The sequence below is a fragment of the Bubalus bubalis genome, chromosome 15 (genome assembly GCF_019923935.1).
Source record: "Bubalus bubalis isolate 160015118507 breed Murrah chromosome 15, NDDB_SH_1, whole genome shotgun sequence".
NCBI lineage: Eukaryota > Metazoa > Chordata > Mammalia > Artiodactyla > Bovidae > Bubalus > Bubalus bubalis.
Genome location: NC_059171.1, coordinates 60,922,335 through 60,944,149, shown reverse-complemented (window position 1 = coordinate 60,944,149; position 21,815 = coordinate 60,922,335). Strand labels below are relative to the sequence as shown.

The 21,815-nt window shown below is 39.5% G+C and overlaps 1 pseudogene; it reads right to left on the bottom strand.

Annotated features, from left to right (window-relative positions):
* The window catches only part of LOC123329369, a 48,013-nt pseudogene that overhangs the window by 2,260 nt on the left and 23,938 nt on the right, over nucleotides 1-21,815 (bottom strand).

Below are 21,815 nucleotides of genomic sequence, written 5' to 3'. Positions count from 1 at the left end.
TTCACTAGTTTCTCTCTCGACCCCCACGTTTCACTATCTGTAGATGATTACTGAGGAAATTTGACCTTAGTTTTCTGTCAGAGGTAACATACTACATATTTTGGGAAGACATTAAATTTTTCCAAAAAGATGTGTATAAGAAGAAAATTCGTTGGATGAACTACAGAATCCATCTTTTAAAAACTTAGTTTACATACTGTGATTCCAAAGTGAATAACAAGAACACTCGTGAAATGAAGACTTGGCCTCCAGGAACCAAGATGGGTTTCCTCTCACATTCTAACTCCTCCTCCCAAGTGTGGTTCTGTATTCCTACAGGAAGCCATGCCTACTCAGATCACAGCCCCTGATCCCATCATGTATCACCCTCAACATGCTCTTCACCACCCACCTATTGACAGCTCCCACAGGGCTGGGGCAACCTTGTCTCTGCCTCCTCCAGAGTCCAGAAACCCAGTGAGAGGGCTGAGTATTTGAGGACTGCTGACCAATTAATTATTAAGAAAACAGAGAACTGTGATAAGGGCACTGCCTCTGGGATATGAATTTTAAGAAAATAATATCTAAAGATAAAATATGAAAGTATCCTTTAAAATAATATCTAAAGATAAAATACAAAAGTACCCATAGCATGTAGAAAAAGTTATGCAGGTGAAAATATACAGGGTAGATCAGCTTGTAAGACTAGTACATATGATGCTTAAAGTCAATGATTGTATTATTAATGTTATATCTGAAAAGTAGGGATGTACAAAATAACAATCTTATGAACAGTCTGCTTGTGAATTAAGATCAACTTTGCAAATTAAAAATAATTTGCAAGTTAAAATGTACCCAAAACATTATGCAATCTTGCTATTACCTTAATGTTAATACATATAACTATTGATTTTAATTCCAAGTGGGGGTGTATTAAAACTTAAGGATTGTCATAGCCAATTCAATCATATGCTAAAAACAGAAGAGTGACTGGTGTGTTACAAATGCCTAAAGAAACTAAATTGGGCAGTTCTTAAGATACCATGAAATAAAATTGAGGCAATGGAAGAAATACAGTATTATTTATCATGAATATGCCAAGCAATATGCTGACCCTAAATTAGGCAGAGGCAGTAGGGAATGGTGGAGAGTGCTTTAAGTGATGTGCAGGAGGCAAGAGGTAAACACAGAATCAGAGGGGGCTTTTAGCAATTGCCGTCTTCAATCATAACTGGACACCAATTCACGCACTGGACTAGGCATCTCATGGTCATATTATCTTAGTTAAGTCTCACAACAGCCTAAGGGGGTCGACATCATTATTCCTATTTTAAGTTGAGCTAATGCTCAAGACCCTTTATGATGCCAAGGTTTCTCCTGCTGTGTAGCTGTGGCTAAAATGGCAGGTGGAGCTTGCATGTCTTTCTCTGAGCAAATCCTGGAAAGACCCACAACTGAGAGCTCACAAAATAGGAATTTCTTTGTGTCATTTATTGGAAACTGCCTAGAGAGAATGTTCAGAAAGTCGGTGATGAGTGATAAGATTATGGAGACAATGAAATATGGTAAAAATCATAAAACCAGTCTGTGGGGAAAGACAGTGACAAATAATCTGGGAAATGCTCATAGTTGAAGGGACACTCCAAGCCCTCACCAAAGGTGGCAGGGGTAAAGTGGTGACACCAACCTGAATTTAAATCCTAACTCTAACATTTGCTAGTTCTGTGATCTCAGGACTGCATTTAACCTCCCTAACAGATCTTCAGGGTCTTCAACTGTTAAAAGTGTACCATAACAGAACCTCCCTCTAGAGCCCTGAAGACTTTTGAACTGTCACTCATAAAAGGCATGGCACATGACAGAAATTCTGTAAAACTCCACAATCCCCACAGAGATCAGTTTTCATGCAAAGCCCACAGGTAGCTGGTACCCAATTAAAAACCTCTCCTGGTCATAGTGAGGATATGTGTTGATGAAACAGATTAAATCTTTGGAAACTTAACAGCTCATTTTCCTTGTTAGTAGGAAAATTCATTAAGTATTCATTCAAAAATATTTGCTGACTTTTTAATTTTATTTCTTTGTGCTAAATACTATTGTAAATGCTTTATTATATAATAATTCATTTTGCATAATGACTGTACACAGCGATTATTAATTTTTCCCATCTTTCAAATGAGGAGATTATAACACAGAGAAGTTAAATACTTGCCCAGAGTCACCCAGCCCTTGAGAAGCAGCCCTGGGAATTGGACACCTGCTGAAAGGTACATGTGTTAATCACAATAGCCTCTCATTATCATGAGAGAGTAGAGGGAGAAGCAGGGCTAGATGAGACAGAAATTATATTATTGGGAGCCAAACCAAGAGAAAAGGAAGTAATGAATGTACTGTGCAATTTGAAGCAGTGATAAGTACTATGGAAAAATACTCAAGAAGCTGAGGAGTATTTTAAATTGAAGTAATAGTAATCTTTGCTCATTTAAAAGAAAGTACAAGAACTGTGCCTGTGGTGAAAGCAGTTAGAGCTCTCTACCCAGAATATCTAAAAAAGATGACAACTCAATAATAGGAAGATGAGCTACTCACTGAAAATGGGTCAAGGACTTGAACAGACATTTCTCCAAAGAAGACGTACAAATAGCCAATAAGCACATGAAAAGATGCTCAACGTCATTAGTCACTAGGGAAAAACAAAACGAATCTATGATGAGATACCACTTCACATCCATTAGGATGGCTATAATAAAAAGACACACAATAATAAGGGTTGGTCAGGAGATGAAGAAATAAGACATTCCTACACTGTTGGTGAGAATGTCAAATGTTGGTGAGAAAGTCAAACGGTGCAGCTGCCTTGGAAAACTGTCTGGCAGTACCTCAAATGGTTAAACATGGGGTTACTATGTAATCCACAATTCAACCCTTAGGTACATACTCAGGAGAAATAAAAACATATGTCCACACTCACAAAAACTGTACATCAATGTTCACAGAAGCATTGTTCATAAACAGTGGAAAAGAGGAGACAACCCAAATGTTCATAAACTAATAAGTGGATAAATAAAACATGGTCTATCCAATCAATGGAATATTGTTCCACAATACAAAGGAGTGAAGCACTGATAGATGATACAACATGGATGAGCCTTGAAAATATTATACCGTGTGAGAGAAAAGTCACAAAAGACCATACGCAATGCTATTCCACTTAGATGAAATCTCCAGAGTAGGCTTAGCTACGAAAACACAAGCAGACAAGTGGTTGTCTGGAGCCTGGGGCAGAGGGAACATGAGCATGATGGCTAAGGGATGCAGAGTCTCTTCTGGGGAAAGGGAAATGCTCTAAAGCTGATGTGTAAATCTGAACATACTGACGACTATTGAACTATAACATTAAATAAGTAAGTTGTATTATATCTGTATGTGAATTATATCTCAACAAAGCTATTCGAAAAAACAGGTGGAACCATACAGAGCGTAGCGAGGAGTCTGCATTTTGTGTTAAGTGTGATAAAGATGACTTTGGGCAGCTGTGCACAGAGGCGTGGAAGTCTGGGAGAGCAGTGTCCAGGCTGTGGCAGTCACCTGGGTACAAGGAGGTGGACCTTGTCCGGGGTAGAGACAGGAAAGAGAAAAAGAGGCAAATGGCTAAAGGTCCATCTTCAGTGTAAATCAAGGAAAAGTACAAAAAGAAGACAGATCTGGATCTACAGCCTACTGTGATCTAAGCCCACGCCTCCCAGTGTCCTCATGAGTCCTCAGGGCAGAGGAGCCAACGCCTGCCCCTCCTGCTCACCTCCTCCTTCTCAGTCCCAGGGGACACGCTCCTCTTCCCTGCCCCCACCACCTGCATCTTCTAGGACAGCTCAAAGCCCTTGCTCCTCTGGTTCTCTTCCGTCTTCTGAGTTTCTGCACCAACATCCTTGATATATAACATTTAGGAGTGAAGTGGAACCTTTTGTTTTTAACATGATGTAAATGTAATAACAAAAACATATTAAAGGCACTTAGACTTTAAAGCTATTCCACACAGAGTTGATACAGGACTTTGCTGCTTAACTTCACGGAAAACATGGGGCTATCTACTAGGAATGGTCCCAAGGTCTCACCTTTCCATGTACAGACACCCTGTTATCTGCATCCTCTCATCTGTCTCTTTTTCTCTCTGGTTTTAGAGGAGAATGCTCCCTCCCGATTTTGGGCTCCACTACACATGCTTCCTACCTGATCAAGTTTGTTTTTCATCCATATCTTGTTTCAGCCTTCTATACCCTCTGGTTCCTTCTCTTCAGTATATAAACATATTTCTCCTCTATATATTGTTGACTCTGTTCTTCAAACTCTTTAAAATTCCCAGAGGCTTTCTGTTCTCACCTTACTTTCCAGTAGGACCCATGGTGACCTGGCTCCCAGTCTCTGAGTCAACCTGAGTGTCCATGGCTGAGCTCACCAGTGTCTTCCTACTCAGTATGTCTCACAGCACATTGTCAGTCTGTTTTCTGAGCTAGTTGTTTACACCCTTGTTTTCTACAAATTGGAGAAATTCTCGAATTTCTCCAGTTCTCTTCATTCCTCTTTTGTTGGCTCCTCTTTGCTACCTTTCCACTAAAACACTGCTCGTCCCCGGTGTTGCTAATTTTGATCCTCTTCGCACTCCGTACATTCTCCTTGGAAACCACATCCAAATGTCCCTCTCAGATCTTGCCCTTGTATCTCAGATCCATGGATCAACTGGATACTCAATATCACTACCTGGTTGTCTTGCATTTATCAGCTTTTCCTCTAAATAACCTCTTCCTTCTGAACCTCTTAACCTTGCTAATCACCCCCACTGTGATCCCAGCCACAGGGCTGTCACTTACGACTCCTGACCAGTTTTCAAACCTATGCTCTGGGCCTGCCTCCTGCATAGCATGGGCCCCGCTGGCCTGTGAATGTCAGTTTGCCCGTGTCACCTGCTGTGGTATGACATCTCACAATACTTGTGTCTATATCCACAATGCTGGAACACAGCAGACTCTCAATAAGCTGGTCAATGGATGGATGGATTCAGGCCTCTTTAAATGGCTCTTCAACAAAATCTTCCCTGAGGCCACAGCTAAGCAAAAGCAGTCATTCTATTCTTTAAGTCATAACCTTACCTTTTAGGGGAAAATGGAACCACCTAGGCCTGGTGGGGTGCTCTGGCCCCACATACAGTAGGGACGAGTGGCAGAGTGGAGTGGCATGTGGCCACGAGGAAACCTCCCTATCACATGAACAATGACCCAGCCAAGGCTGGTGACTTCAACCACATCACTGTGCTTCACTCCAGCTCACAAAGTCCCCGAGGGCAGGTAGCATGACTTACATGCATCGTCTAAACTCCTGGCAAATTCTAGACACATCACTATTTCTTAGTCAACCGAGGGCCTGAATAACCTGTTTCAGTTTTCTAGGGCTGATATTTACATTTTTTTACTTCACTGGGAAACTATAAAATACAAACACTATCTTAAATCATATCCAACCAGAACAAAATATTTTAATCATTTGTGAACTTGACGTGGTATCTACCTAGAAGAGTTCCACTGTGATCGAAACTCTTCATCCTTAGATTCTTTATTTCCAACAAACACTTCTGCATCTTGCACAGCGTTCACAGTTTCTGTGCTAGATAACTTCGATGTGATGCTGTTCAGCACCAGAGCTAAAGCTAACACAGTTCTCAAAGTTTCTGTGATAGACACTGAAAAATTATTTTAAATACAGCTTCTCTTCTAAAGGATTTTTGTCAAATCGCATTAACTTGACTCTTCTTACTCGGTATTCTATTTTCAACATGGTATTTGCAAAAGATTAGACAATGTTTTTGGGTTAATCTTCTATAATAATTTAAGGAAACTGAGTATTATAATAGTAACTGCTTAAATAAGATCTAAAATGCAAAAATAAATAACTATGATGAATCTACATGTAATTCATAATCCGTAATCGATGTCATTTTTTCTTAAGCAAAGTGAAATCTTAACGAGTCCACAGAGAGAAAGGGAACACAGTGGCTGACTGTGTAACCCATGCTGCCTGAGGCCACAGTGTCGAGCAGGGTCAGCCAGGCTCTGATCTGAAGCCCTGAGTTCTGGGCAGGCTCACCCATGTCCCCAGGGCATGGTCACCTCGTCTATGAAAGGGATGATGGCAGACCTCACTCATGGGCTTTTCCTCTGGTTGTTCTTAGAATTAAAAGAATTCATAGCTGCAAAGGATTCAAAATAGCAGCCTGCATGAAGTCAACACTGTGTTATTATCACAGTCAAAAAAATTATGTCTTCTGCTCAACATTAACATCCTCAGAGGAAGAATTTAGTGATCAGGTGTTTCCAGGTGAGTGTGTGCTTTCGCTCACAGACCTAAGATTCTGCCTGTTTGGCTAAACATGTAACTTCGATGTGCTAATGTTTAGCACCAGTGCTAAAGCTCATATAGTTCTCAGAACAGGCTACTTCTGATACCAGGTTATGGCCAGCTAAATATCTATGTATGAAGTATATCGAAGACTTACGCTGTCTGTGAACTATTTTTCAAATTTGGGGATGTTTTCATTTTTAAAAAGTTCATCAAGTTACAGAATTGAGGGAATGAAAAGGACCCACCACACTCAACCATGAATATGACAGATGTTATCAAAATAAAGCAAGTTATTGGGTCAGGATCATTCAACAACTTAACGATATTTGACTGTGAGTAGAATGTGGAGGAGCCTGGTGGGCTGCAGTCCATGGGGTCGCTGGGAGTTGACATGACTGAGCGACTTCACTTTCACTTTTCACTTTCATGCATTGGAGAAGGAAATGGCAACCCACTCCAGTATTCTTGCCTGGAGAATCCCAGGGACGAGGGAGCCTGGTGGGCTGCCGTCGATGGGGTCGCACAGAGTCGGACACGACTGAAGTGACTTAGCAGCAGCAGAACCCAAAGTCCATGGGATCTGGTGTCACTTGACACTGTCGCTGACAATGTTTTTCCCCCTAATCTCTGCACTCAGAGACCACACAACATAGAAAGAAATTAAGAGCATGGATTTGGGGAACAGTTAGATTTGGGTTCAAGCCTTGATCCTGCTGCTGACCTCCAGGAAAACACCTGTATGGGTCTCAATATCATTTGCTTTATCCACAAAAAGGGGTACAAAGGGAAATATTACAAGTAATAAATCACATAACGCATAACACAGGGGCTTAACACAAGACTGGCACATCGGTCTTGTGCATGCATCAGTGAAGGTCAAAGATTATCATTTTGTTATTACTGTCACATATATCATCCTTGTCACATACACAACATTTGTACCAGAAGTTCTTTTCCTTATTGGCCAAACCTAAGAAATAGTCCTTGGGTCAATGACTTAACAGGTGTGTGTGAATATGTGTGAGTGTGGGGGTTAGAGAGGAAGAAGGAAGAAGGGAAGTGTGTGTTTCCATCATTCGACAAAGCCAAGTCCTGGATCCCACAGTTGCTGGCGTCGCCCTTGGCTCACCTGCAGTCTTGCTGAGATACGGCCTAGATACCATCTCCAACCACAAAACCTAACTGTTGGAGTCTCCTGGTTCACCAGGTCCCATTATGTAGAAACAGTCCCAAGGAAGTAAGGGAAGAAGGCATGGGACATCACCAAGCTTCAAATGTTCACGGGAGTTAAAAAGGGACCCCAGAAGATTCCTGCCAGTCCTCTACTCAGCACGAGATTTCCTACAAAAACACTTAGAAATTTGACCTTCAAACCAAAGGTCCGTATCAAAATGCACAAACTGTCCTACAATCTGAAATCGATGGCTGGGAAGTGATTCAGAATGTATTTCAGAAAAAATAAAACCAGTGGAATATTCTATTAGCTCAAAAAGTCTCAGTGAAATGCATTCCACTTACCTGTGAAAACCAATGTGAGGATTATTCAGAAAGGTTTTTTATTTGTTTTGTTTAGACTTAGAACCTGCCTTTCGGGAGTAAAATGGTAGAGCTTTAATCCTTAGGTAAAAAATTCCTAAATACATCATAGAACTAGGATAATCCTTCATGAAGTCAAAAGCAAAAAAAGAAAATGGAAAAAGAACTTCCTCTACCCTTAAAAATGCCCTCTGCAGTACCCCATCTCTGTTCCTTCCCTTCCTCAGGCCTGACATTCTGTAGATGACCGCCCTTATTTGTCCCTACATGTTTTCCAAAATATAAAAGTGAAATAGAGTCCCAAGGGCACTGTACTTGAAAGGTTATGAGAGTTAGAGAATTTTAACCATGCCTGCCAAATCAGCAGATGGCTTGTGATTATAATTATATGCATCAATAAAACGAATAATCTTTACAAAATTTGAATTTCTACTAAAGTAAGGGATTTAGTAAGCAGATGCAACAGAATGCATTTTCTTTAACCCTTTTGGTAGACACTGGTATATTTCACACACAAAAAAAGATCAAGGGCTGTGTACATAATGGGTTGTGTACTCGAATCTCTGCCCCTTTCTAGAGTAGTCATTTTGTCAGCCTCAATCTTTTCTTGATTTCATTTTCTTCATGAGCATATTTCATCCTCACCCCTTTCTCACCCTTCAGAATAGAAATGTTAAGACTAATTCCCTACCATTGTTTGTTATTTGAAAGAAGAAAATTTAAAAGAGGTAAATACCTTCATTCTAATTCATACCAAATATACTGTAGAAACAAAAGAGCGCACACTCATGCATCTTCCTAGCTGACGGTATTCCTTTACAAATTAGGTTTTCAATAACAAAATTTCTCATTTATTGTTTTCTTATTCTCTTTAATCTACATGCCAGGAATGAAAATACTGTTTATTCTATTTAAATAATTAACTATTTCATTTCAGTCTGCTTCTGCATAACACTAAGTCGAGACAAGTAAGTTTTGTCTCATGCCAAGCATGCATTCACTCATATAGAAACTGGACACAGACCGGGCATGCCTGAAAAAAGGATGAGACCAGGTTTCCACAGTAGCCTTGTGCCATGCTTCCTTCATGGAAAAACTCAAAGTTTAGGAAATGAAACTGTCTTTGTTACTTTTAAATTTTGAAAAAGGTGGGGAAAATGTACCATCTCCATTTGTAGACTTGTTCTGCAATGAAATCATGATGCAAACATTTTTCACAGAATACCAAGTGTAATTTTTTCATCTTAGTAGCATATCAATTAATATATATTTTACTCTGACAAACCAACAGTATTTAGGAATATTTGGAGAACATAAACTGTGTCAAGTACCTCTGTTCCTTCATATTTATACTGTGTAAGTCAAATAAATTAAAATATTTGTATTTTAAAAGCTATTATACTTTTGTAGTTAATACTACTTAGTATAAATAAGTCACTAATAAGACTTCGGATGTATTCACATTTTTGAGAGTACCTATAGACACAAGATCAGAAATTCTTCTTAGCAATGAAATTCTAAGTTGCAATTTAAATATACAGGTCAAACCCTAGCAGAACAAGTGTTTCTACAATTAAATATGAAGACTTAAATCAAAAAAGTAACAAATTTGTACCTGAAAGCTTATCAATTTGATACTACACTTAGAGTTCACTGGAATGAAATTTTAAAATATTTATCAGTCAACTAGGTTCAAGTTTCTTTAGTTAATGGAATAAAATATTTTCCAATCATAAAGTCCCTGAAGAAGAAAAATTTTTTACCAAATCAAAGTATCAATTATAAGAAATAATCTACACCAAAACCTTATGAAATAAACCCCAAAAGGACAAAAAATAAAGATACTAAGTTAACAAAAAAAATGAGAAGTAATCCTAATAGTAGATAAAGACCTTTGCTTTCATTAAGTACTTAAATTAGGGAATGAAATACGGAATTTCATTTCAAATTCTTTTCTGAAATGAAATGAAATTCAGTATTTCTGGTTATAGGAGGCTGAAGTTCAAATGTAATGAAATTTTAATATACATTTAATTGCTATTAATAAAACTATGCATAAGAAGCCCATCGAATCACATGTATCAATATACATTTGGTATTTTTAACTTGTTTACCTTAGACTTGGTATGAGCACACAGCCACGTAAAATGGACTTTTCACAATCTTTCAAGGAATCTCACAAAATTGAGGGCTCTGAAAGTGAAAACATGAGAAAGAGTTCTGTACTAGTGAGGCAAGCATGAAGGGGTCTTCATGTGATGTTGTTAGGTCCACCCACTGGTTTAAGCTCCAGGGGAAAGTTAAGGCAGGAAAAGCTTTTCAAATACTTATATCACCTTATTTAATTTTAACAGAAGTTATGACAAGAGCAAGATTTATCCACCCACCCCCTATCCAACAGACCAAGAAACTGAGGCCCAGGAAAGCTAAATAACTCTCCAGGAACACAGATCTAGGCAGTGGAAGAACCGGGTTTCAAACATATGAACTTGGGAAGGGAGTAGAGCAGGTTCTCTGGTTACTCTGTGTCACTCACATGGCACTCAGACGGCCTCATCTCCAGCAAACGTGTCATAGTTCTTTTCCTTAGGACTGGAAATGAGCCCCCTGCACTACCCACAGCAAGCCACACCATCCTTTGAACTTACAACACTTCTCTCTCAAATCAATTTGAATACAAGTTCAATAACACAGAGTTTCCTTCTATCAGCAGAAATGAAGTTCCTCCCGTTTCTTTTGAAGAAGAAAGTTAAACAGCAGGTAGAAGCATTTTCTTCGTGCATTTTCATAGTTAGATTTTTAAAAACATCTCTTAAGTTCAAGACCAATCCTGATGCAAACAAGTTCCCATAAAGCAAAAGTAATGACCCAGGCCCTCTGATCTCAATTGCAACGCAGCCCAATTTGCTTGGACGAGTGACAACTATATTTCTGTGGAAGCAAATCCCACTCAGTTTTATCCACAGTGACGCGAGTATCACACTTGGGCCCGCTTGCCCAACCTTAGCTGCACTGATGGGGAGAGGAGTCAGACATGTACAGCCATCCGAAAGGACTGTGTGTGTTCTGAACGTCTCATTCCCGTGTTAACATGATGAACATAAGCAACCACAGAAAAAAATAAACTATACTACATGAGATTCAAATTTAAAATGTTCAGTACAAGAAGAGAACCTCATGGATCTACAATGTCCGAAAGAAAGACTGACTGCCTAACTTGCGTAACTCTGCCTTAAGCTAGAATTGTCAGTGGTAATTGTAGCCACTTTCAGACCGCCTGGGCTTTCCACAATTTCTACCCCATTAAAGGCCTGGTGATGAGATGACATATTCCAAATATCTGAATTGAGTAAAATCAAAGTACCTCTTTCTTACTTGAAAGAACAAGACACTGTTAGAACACCTTCTTCACAAAATTTATTTCCTTCTCAATTCTGGTCACTATAAAAATAATACTTAGAGTTCATAATACATAGTATATATTATATACTGTCCACATATAGTCTTAAATGACTCATAAAGAAAATGAATGCTGGGAACACACTGGAAAGAGAAAAGTACTTCAAGACACAAAAAAAGTATATGACCTCTGGTTCAGTGAGATCCCATTCTAAACTTCTATTATGAATCTCCCATGAATACTAATTGTGAGCAATCACTCAGTATCCTAATATTTCCATATTCTTACATAAATAAAAATGTTTCAGGGCAAGTAATGCAAGTTTGGAAATCAGTTTCTGTGTAACACGGACAGTTTTAATTCATGAACAGATGACACGCTATTCTAATATTAAATGACAATGTCTTCAAAAATTGAATCCTGACAATATTATGAATCCAACTATTTTAAAACATCACACTTAACAATACTTTTTTAAATGTTTTCAATGAGAGTATCAGGGTTTATTAAACCATTGACAATCCACTTAGCTGACAGTCCTTAGAATAAAATACTGAATTTACCTGAATGCCGTGTAACAACGTCATTCTCTCTTGAACTAAACAGCCTCTGAGTACACACATCTAAGGCAGACAGACATTTCAGCAAGGCAGATAAGACTTTCTGGCAACTTCCTGTTGCCATATTTCTCTAAAAGGATCCTGCAATGTTAGAGCTCAATACTAACTGCATTTTTCAAGGGATACAGTACCCCCATGCTGCTCAGTGTCAGAGAGCTTAGATTTTTCTCCCCAAGTACAGCAAGCAAATAACCACTAATCCTATTCAACATTACAAAATCACAGCAATGATTTTATTTGCAGATTCAAGAGAAGTGGAATGCACACACACAAAAAAAGGAGCTTTCATCTCCTTGTTCTGTTGTGTTTGATTGATTGATTTTTAAGATACTGATCGAGGAAATGGTTATCTCACACATGTAAATACATTCTAGCGGACGGGACAATTTCATATTGACAAGAAACAACTTCACTGCCCCCATTCACACCCCGGTTTCCCTTCTCTCTGAAAAGCAGCAGGACTAACTAAAATCAAAGTTACCTCATGCATCTGAAAGTTTCTCAAACCTTCACACACACCTGAACAGCCGTCCCTCGCAAAAGCCCCCTTCCTCCAGCCAACAGCCTGCCTTTCCAATTCAAGTCCCCTTGCATTCTGGAGGACACTCGACTTTGAAATGTAAAAACTTTTATGAAATGGCAAAAACGAAACGAGCAGAATGGCCACAGAAGAGCTTTGATCACTGAAGCAACATTTCCAGAAGTGATAGCAAAACCCCTTCATTCTGACCTACTTGTCGAGAATCGGACTTGCCTCGCCACGGTTAGGCTAAGATTTGTTCAACTTCTCCCTGGGGTTTAATTGCCAGACTGACTTACCCGCACCTCCTGCCTTTGTTCTGCTCTCATGCTGACACCAGGGAAGCAGTGATGTAGAATAAAGCAGGGGTGGGCCAGGGTAGTCCAGTGTTTGTGTCGTTGTGTGGTGTGCAGGGACACTCTGTGATACTCTAGTGAGCTGCTAAGCTTTTTTTGTGGGCTTTGTGTCATTTACTTAACGACCAATCTCATTAGCTGCCAGGGTACAATGGGCTGATGCATTTTCTATGTACATACTCTACACAGTGACCCTCAAGGTTGCCGAAGGTCTATTTAATCAGTCAAATGCTGAATATATTTGCAGTAAATCACTAAAAAAAAAAAAAAGAAAAAGAAAAAAAAAAAATGAGACTCCCGAGGTATACTGCAGTCTCACTGTTTTAAGGGTGGTTACTCGCAGGTAATAAAATACATGCATATTTAGCCAAAACAAGGGTAGAGCAGGCAGAGATGAATTCTCTGGTTGGAACGGGTGACCTTAATTTAAAAAAAAAAAGAACTTTTAGCATCAAAGATATTTTCTCTGAGCAAGGACCCCAGATTTGAAATTGAATTTCTGCCTTCACTTAATCATATCAGCAGAATCCAAAAGCAGTGTTCCCTTTCACAGTTTCTCCGGACCCTCATGTCACCCCCACCCCAGTTCTACTGCCCGCACCCTGCCCCCCCCCACCAGCCCGAGCAGCCTCAGGACTGGCAAAGTTGCCTTTCTGCCCTCTTTCCGTGACAAGGTAGAAACCCTTTTAACTCCTCTGAAAAATGAAATGCTGACAGCACGGTGAATGACGACAGCTGTCCATAAGTATCAGGGAGAGCTCCATTGTCCAGCCAGTCCCTGGATAAAACCAATACTTTACAGCAGAGGCTGTTCAGCTTGGCCACAGAGTGTGGGGAGAAGCGGAGGAGGTCACTGGAGATTTCGCACACTAATTTAATCTGGGAAAAGGCAGGCTCTGCCTCTCCCCTGAACAGACTGGCAGCAGTCTGGGCGCCCACAGAACTATCTCCTTCTGCCTGTGCTCTATTTATTCCTTATCTCTGTTTACCAACCGCTAGGTCCCTTTCATTCACACCATGAGGCCGTTTTCCCTACTATCAGTCAGCAGCTGACACTGTGGAAGAGCCTCAAAGGCAAAAAAAAAAAAGGCAAAAAAAAAAAGATCAAAACTAAACCAAAGCTGTATAAACAATACAACAGCACAAGTAAATGCATAAACCCTGATTCCTAACCCAACCCACAGGGTGCAAACAGAACCTTTAGAGCAAATCCAACAAACCCACCACAGTGAGCTATGGCCACAGAGAAAGAATAGTCAAAAACCATTCATGAAATCACCATCCAAAATGAGGGGCTCAAATGGATGCTGATTCTGAAGCAGGTCAGGAGCATCCTTATCTCTATGGTGATCAATTCACTGTCACACAGGACATATTTACCTCTCCTGGGAAGGTGAGCACCACACTTCTGAAGGAAAACTCGCTCCCATTAAAATGCCAGCAGATGGGGAAAAGATCCACCAATATGATGATGATTATCAGTTAAAGGGAATTCAAACACATTAACTTTTTCAATACCTCACCATGTTGGTTAAATTTAAGCAATTCAAGAAACTGAGCATCAAACCTCTATCATTTTTATATAAAGATACTAAAAGCTCCATGCCATGCAGCCAACTGAATCTTTTTTCCATGTCCTACGTCAGCATGATTAACAGAGAAGAGATGCTGGGAAAAGACAACTTCAAGTACAACTTTTTATCTTTGAAGTCCTCTGCAGCCTGTGAGTAAAAACAGAGGCTGCAGCAACTGGTTTGAAGTGTAGAAAGAGGAGAAAACAAAACAAGTGTCATTTTGAACCTTGTAACTTTTGAGTAAATATGAATTCTGAATCTGAAAGATGCCTACATTAATCTTAAGGACTAAGGAAGTTTGAATATCTTGACAAATGGGAGGATGCCAATTAATATAGGTAGTTCATTGGAATGATTCAGAATATATATGATTTAGAGAATAAATATGTATGTGCTTTAAGCATAGACACACACTGCTACCCATGTACACACACACACACAATGAGAACATGTATAATTTCTAATGTTCCCTAGATTTAAAAAAATGTGACTTACTTCAAATTTCCCCGAGTTTTTCATTTTTATCATTGAAATGATTGGGAATGATTGGTTATTCTCATAAAAATCAACACCGTATTGACTCCATCACTAAGACCTTTACCAAAAAAGGGAAGACAAAATGTGGCTCATTATCTTGGATGATCAATTGGACCAGATTTCAGTTTGTGTTTTCACCTCTATGCATTATGAGCAATGAAGTCTTTACTACTTCGGATCCTTTTTTCCAAATGAATTAATGAATTAAATTTATCCTTTCACCAGCTGCTAGGCAGCAGATGGAACCATTTCTGAAGCCTTGTTGAATTCAATCCATAAAACTCATTTCCTAGGATTAGCAGTCCAAAGTTTCTTTTAATGTTTATATACCGCTTGGGATTTTGAATTGCATGATGTTAAACTTTCAATTTAACTATTCCTTTTGCATTTCATATCAAACAATTATGATCTTTTAGATTTCTATAGCAGACATGGCAGGTCACATAAGGACAGGAATTAATTTCAAGAGCAGTAAAGTCATACAAGTTACATTTTTTGATGTTTGTTCGCATGGTCCTACTACCATGGAAACTATTTGCACTGTGCTTTTCTGTTAATGTAAACCTAAATAATTACATAACTAATAGCTTATGATTTTTGTTTACTTACTCATAAATACTTTAAAGCTGCAACTGAAACATTTATTACGTTATGGAAGCTTAAAGTTTTGCAATTGAATTGTAAGAGTAAGGTTGTTACATTATCTGCAAATAATTACTATATATACCCAGTTAATTTACCTAGTAAGAATTTAATCCTGACCTTTTAAAATGGTAATAAGGCCAATTATACAGAGTATATAGATATACATTTTATAACATCTAACTTTTTAAAGAGCATGCTACCATGGACAGCTCCGAGCATTTCCACTCTTCATTTGCACTTAAAATGTCTAAGGTAAGAAGAACAAGAAACTTTAAAACTTACTGGTTGATGTTATAGCAGAATAGCAATGGCCACTCTTAAAAAAAAAAAAAAAAAGACTCCTTTAACCATAACTAAATTAGAATCTCCATAGAAGTTCCAATGTACTTTAAAAGGTTTTAAATACAACTACCTTATACTCTCCAAGGTACAGTATATCCAAATTTAAAATATAAAAGCTTTTAAGCTTAAAATGATGCAGCTTCTATAACATAAATACAACTAAAAAAGAGTGAATCACTCTTATGTGCAACAGTGATTTCCGCTAATTTGGCACAAGAAATCTATATTAATCTAATATTGGAGTAAGCCAAGAAGGCCACAATAATCACCAGTGAGTAATTGAATATTTAGAATAAGGATAAAAGAGATCATGGGTAATCTTAGGTTACACGCATAAAAGTAGGATAATATGCAGATGATATTTGCAAGGGGAAAAGTTAAGGAAAGTCTAATTTCAGTTTTATTTTAGACTATGAATTTGATGGTTTCCTGGTCCTTATTTACTTTTTTCTTCAACATAAAGATAGTGTACACAATTATGCTTAATATTTCTTCATCAGTTCTTTTCTCTTGAGTTTTGCAGTGCTAGTTATTACATACGGTAAGAGTTGGTATAACTTTTCTGACAATAAGCCACTTTCATTAAAAAAAATATTGGAGAAGTTATTTTGCACACTTTGCCTATTAGCTGCTTTGTTCTTTGAAATTGAAAGAGAAAAAGCTCACTATACTCCTTTAGGAGACATCTATTATTTCCACATGTATCAAAGCATGTTTAATAAATGCCTTGTTAGGATGAAAGGAACATGAGGCAAAAGACTGTTTATCAAGGTATTTGAAAATTTTCTCTCTCTTTTAGTAATATTTCATTGAACTCATCCTTCAGCAAAATTTTGTTCAAGGTTCGTATTAAGTCTGTCTCTTTTTTCAGCCTTTTCTACTATCACTCTTTAACTTTCTAAAGAGTCTCCTGATATCTGCATTTATAAAAAAATGAACCATCTCATTTTTTAAGAAGGCTGCTCTGATTCAATTCTCTAAATATTTAAAGACAAGATTATAAAGACCATACTTAACATTTTAAATATCTCTAGGACTTCAGACAAACTCTTTCCCTTATGTGTAAACATGGCTGGAATTTCTGACTTTACAAAAAAAATATGGAACATCTTTGATACTGGTAATTTGTTTATAAAAATAATCTATATTGTTGTGCTGACAACCCACTTACCAGCCCCCCCGCCTGTCCCCCACTTCCCCAGAAAAGATTTCCTCCGTCCTAGTGAGATGTCAGATTTGCGATCTCAAGGACAGTTTTTGTGATCTCAGAAATCATTTCACTTTACTTTGTTTCAGAGAAAGAAGTGTACCAAGTATCATTTCATATCAAATATTCTGTTGCAAATTTGCACATTTCAAAATGTATATGAGCAAAGACAATACTGATGCAATATAAATGCAATTGCACCAAGATATTTTATTCTGAAATCCTTCTCCATGAAGATCCAAAAATCTTTTTTTTTTGCAAAAATTTAAAAAAGAGAGATAGAAAGGGCATTTAAAATGTTGACCAAGTATCTACCACAGCAGAAACCAGAAACCGAAGTTCCAAACAAACATCAGAAAAACCATCTACATACTTCCAAACTTCAACCTTTAGTGGTATCATCTTTTCCCCCAGGAACAAAACTCAACATGACGACTTAAAACACAGAAACTTACTAAAATGCTGAGTGACTTAAACCTCTATGCTAGCAGTAACGCAGTTCCAAAGTTTTCAACTTACTTTTTTGTTCGCTTCCAAAACTTATATTTCTCTCCTCCCTTGTGTGCTGAACGGAAATATTAAAGCTGTTTCTTTGGAAGGTAGTTCCCATGATATGACATCCAGTGCCTTTGACTGCCGAGAGATAAGCACCTGCCTTGTGTCCCCTCTTTACGTCACACCTCCCTATTCAGACCTTCTCAATATGACTCACATTTGCACATCAACAGCCTCATGCGCATACACAGATTTTTTTTCGGCTCTGGGCCCAAAACTTTCACTTTAATTTTCATCACATGATTGCCGTGGCATATGTCCTTCCAAACCTCCCATATATCAGTCATCATGCAAATGAGATGGAGTATCACTCCTCGGCAGCAGATGGCCAGGCATGATAACAATGGCTCAACAGAGGAGATTCAATGTCCCTGACTTTATCGCCACGGCAACAACAACCTAAAATATATGTAATGGAAGTGGTGCTTATTAATTTTGCAGGCTCGAGTGTTCTGATTTTGTGAGTGAATGGGCCGAGTTGAAAAGGGGGCTGTGTCCTCCTGCCTCCAGAAGACTATCTATAAAAGCCAGGGACCTGGAAATTATTTTCAGTGACTAAGAAGGCAACAGCCTAGCAATTATTTGAGTAATTAGGTGTAATTCCTCCCTGTAGGCCTTGTACCCTCCTGTGCTTGCTTCACAGAAGCTCACGAATTAGACAGGCACAGATACTGAAAAGAAAAGGGCCTCAAGATACAGGGGAGAGCGTGCGGGAGCCCTGTCACTTGGCCTCCACCAGGCTTGGTAAACACAAGCCCCAAGCTATAAGTAAATAGAGGCCCCACTTCACAAACACAGACCAATTAAAATGACAAAGGCGACCACACTTCTGGGTGGAGCTTAGGGGAGCTGGATGCTGCCAGGAATGAATGGTCTTGGGTTCCCAGCCCAGTGCCCCCACCCCTGCAATTCCACCCCTGCCTCTCACACCGGGTTTCGATCCCTCAGCAGGTCGTGTCCAGCTTTTCAGGGAATTTTTTCATGTGCCTGCTTTCATCCGGGCTCCTAGCAGATCCTCAGTCTGCTTCTCACTCCTAACCATATCAAAGAAATGAAATCATGGGAAAAAAATCAATAGATCCTTCAAACTGTGCAGCAAGCCCTTTTACCTCGGAAAGGGACGACCCCCAGACTGCCAAGATGAGGGGAGTTTTTGGGAAACGGGACAAAAAATCGGCAGGGACGATCTTGCCTCCAATTATTTACCTGGAGGCTATTTTTAAAACACCTTTGGTCATATTTTTCAACAAACTAGTAACAGAAAAAAGATCTTGCTTCTTATTTGTTTGTAGGGTTGAACCACATGGCAACATTTTAAAGTTTGAGACGATTTATATTTCAAAGAATAAGCCACCATGGCAGTAGCATCTTAGAGCAAATTAGAATCTGTGTCCATAATAGAAAAAAAAGGCATTGATTGGTAAGAGTTTATTGTCATAAAAAAAGGACAACTGTATAAATTTTTTTAAGAATTAAAAACGTTTCCCATCCTTTCAACACTGAACAAACCTCACAGCCACTGCACCAGGCTCTCTGAACAGAGGAGGGTATGATATGAGATGAAGGACCCCAGTCTTCTCCTCTAGCAGGGCCTCAAGGAATGGCTGGAGACCCTTTGCCCGCACCATTCTGTGTCTCGGTTTTCTGAGAGGGACCAGAATCCCACCCTCTTCCCTGTCTGCAGACTTCCTTCTAGCCAAACGCCCTCCAAGGACCTGGAGGCCCGGCCCAGGATAGAACCCATCCAGCCTCTAAGTCTCTGTTCACCAAAACAAGCAGCCCATTCTTGCTTGGGCAGGGACAATATTAAACACTTTCTGACCTGACTTTTTGCTTCCCTTGTGGCTCAGCTGATAAACAATCCACCTGCAATGTGGGACACCTGGGTGTGATCCCCTATAGAAGGGAAAGCCTACCCACTCCAGTATTCTGGCCTGGAGAATTCCATGGACTGCATAGTCCACGGGTCGCAAAGAGTCAGACATGACTGAACGACTTTCACTTCACTTCACAGTTCCGTTTCCTATGAGGGGAGGGATGGTTTACACTTAGACTCACCGTCCTTCCTAGCATGTGGTCTATCAACTTATTCATGTTTTGCAGCAGTTTGGCATGTAAATAATCTAAGTGCCTAGTGCAAAATTTCACTGTGATATTTAAAGCCCTCCAATAAAGGGCTTCCCAGGTGGCTCAGCAGTAAAGAATCTGCCTGCAATGCAGGAGCCTCAGGAGACGCAGGTTCATTCCCTGGGTGGGGAAGATGCCCTGGAGGAGGGCATGGTAACCCACTCCAGTATTCTTGCCTGGAGAATCCCACATGCCATGGACAGAGGAGCCTGGTGGGCTCAGTCCTTAGGTTCTCAAAGAGTCAGACATGACTGAAGTGACCGAGCACACGCATACACACACATACTCCAATAGAACTCATAATGGTTTCATGTTATCAATACATTTCAGAAGATACCTTAATAAAAAATTAAAGGTAATACTCCAATGCAAATTAGGAGCCAAGGATATGCAATCTGAGAATACCCAACTTGGGAGTGGACAGTACTTTGACTCTGCCTTGTGAAATGAGTCCCTTTCCTGAGCTCTGAGCCATTCCACTAGTGAACCCACACAAGACGCAAATGTTTCCAGGGTAGTAATAACATGGGTTTCTAGCTGGTAGATCAGACACTTGATTAATTTCAGTGACTTGATTGATATTATTGACAATGGAATAAACCATCACCTACTATTGACAAATTATAAAAGAACAGCTTTACTGAAATATAAAGGACACACCAGATTAGCCACCTGTTTAAATTATGCAATTTAATGTTCAGTGCGTTCACAGTCATGCAACCATTACCACAATTTCTGAGCGTCTTTATCACCCTCCAAAGAAATGCCATAACCACTAGCAGTCAGTCTCCATCCACCCCCTATAGCCCCCCGCAGCTGACTCCCTTCTTCAGGCCCATATAACTCCTAATCTACTTCCTGTCACTATGAATTTGCCTATTTTGAACATTTCATAATAATCGTACAATATCTTGTCCTTTGTTACTGGCTTCTTTCACTTGGTATATTTTCAAGATTCATCCATGTTGTGGCATGTGTGAGGACATTATTTTGTACTACTGAATGATATTTCACTGTTTGGATATATTTTTGGCTGCACTGCGTGACATGCAGGGTCTTAGTTCTCTGACCTGAGGTGGAACCTATGCCCCCTGCACTGGAAGTGCTATGTCTTAACCACTGGACCACCAGAGAAGCCCCTGGAGACCCCTGGAGACACACCCTATTTTACTTATCCCTTCACCAACCACTGGACATCTGTGAATAGTGCTGCTGTAAATATTCATATACAAGTTTTTGCATGTAGGGTATGCTTTCCTTTCTCATGGGTGTATTCTGCAGAGTGGAATTAACTAGGTCACTTGGTAACCTTATCTTCTGGATTGTTTTCCAAAGCAGCTGCACCATTTCACATTCCCATTGGCAGTACATGATAGTTCTAATTTCCCCACATCTTCACCAGCACTTGTTATTATCTTTTATCAAGGCAATGGCACCCCACTCCAGTACTCTTGCCTGGAGAATCCCATGGATGGAGGAGCCTGGAGGGCTGCAGTCCATGGGGTTGTGGGGGGTCGGACATGACTGAGCAACTTCACTTTCACTTTTCACTTTCATGCATTGGAGAAGGAAATGGCAACCCACTCCAGTGTTCTTGCCCGGAGAATCCCAGGGACGGGGGAGCCTGATGGGCTGCCATCTCTGGGGTTGCACAGAGTCGGACACGACTGAAGCAACTTAGCAGCAGTAGCAGCAGCAGCATGGCCATTCTTGGTCATGTGGGTGTTACTAATGGTTTTGATTTATGTTTCTTTAATGACTAAGGGTATTGAGAATCTTTTCATGTGCTTAATTGGTTATTTGATATAATTTATTGGAGAACAGATCTTTTGGCCATTTTTACACTGGGTTTGTATTTTTATTATTGAGTTGTAGGAATTCTTTATATATGTATCATAGATACAAGTCCCTTATCAGATATATAATTTGCAAAATTTTGCTTTGGGGTCATAACCGAGAAACTATTGCCAAATTCACGGTCACAAAGATTACATCTATGTTTTCTCCTGAGAGTTTTATAGTTTGAG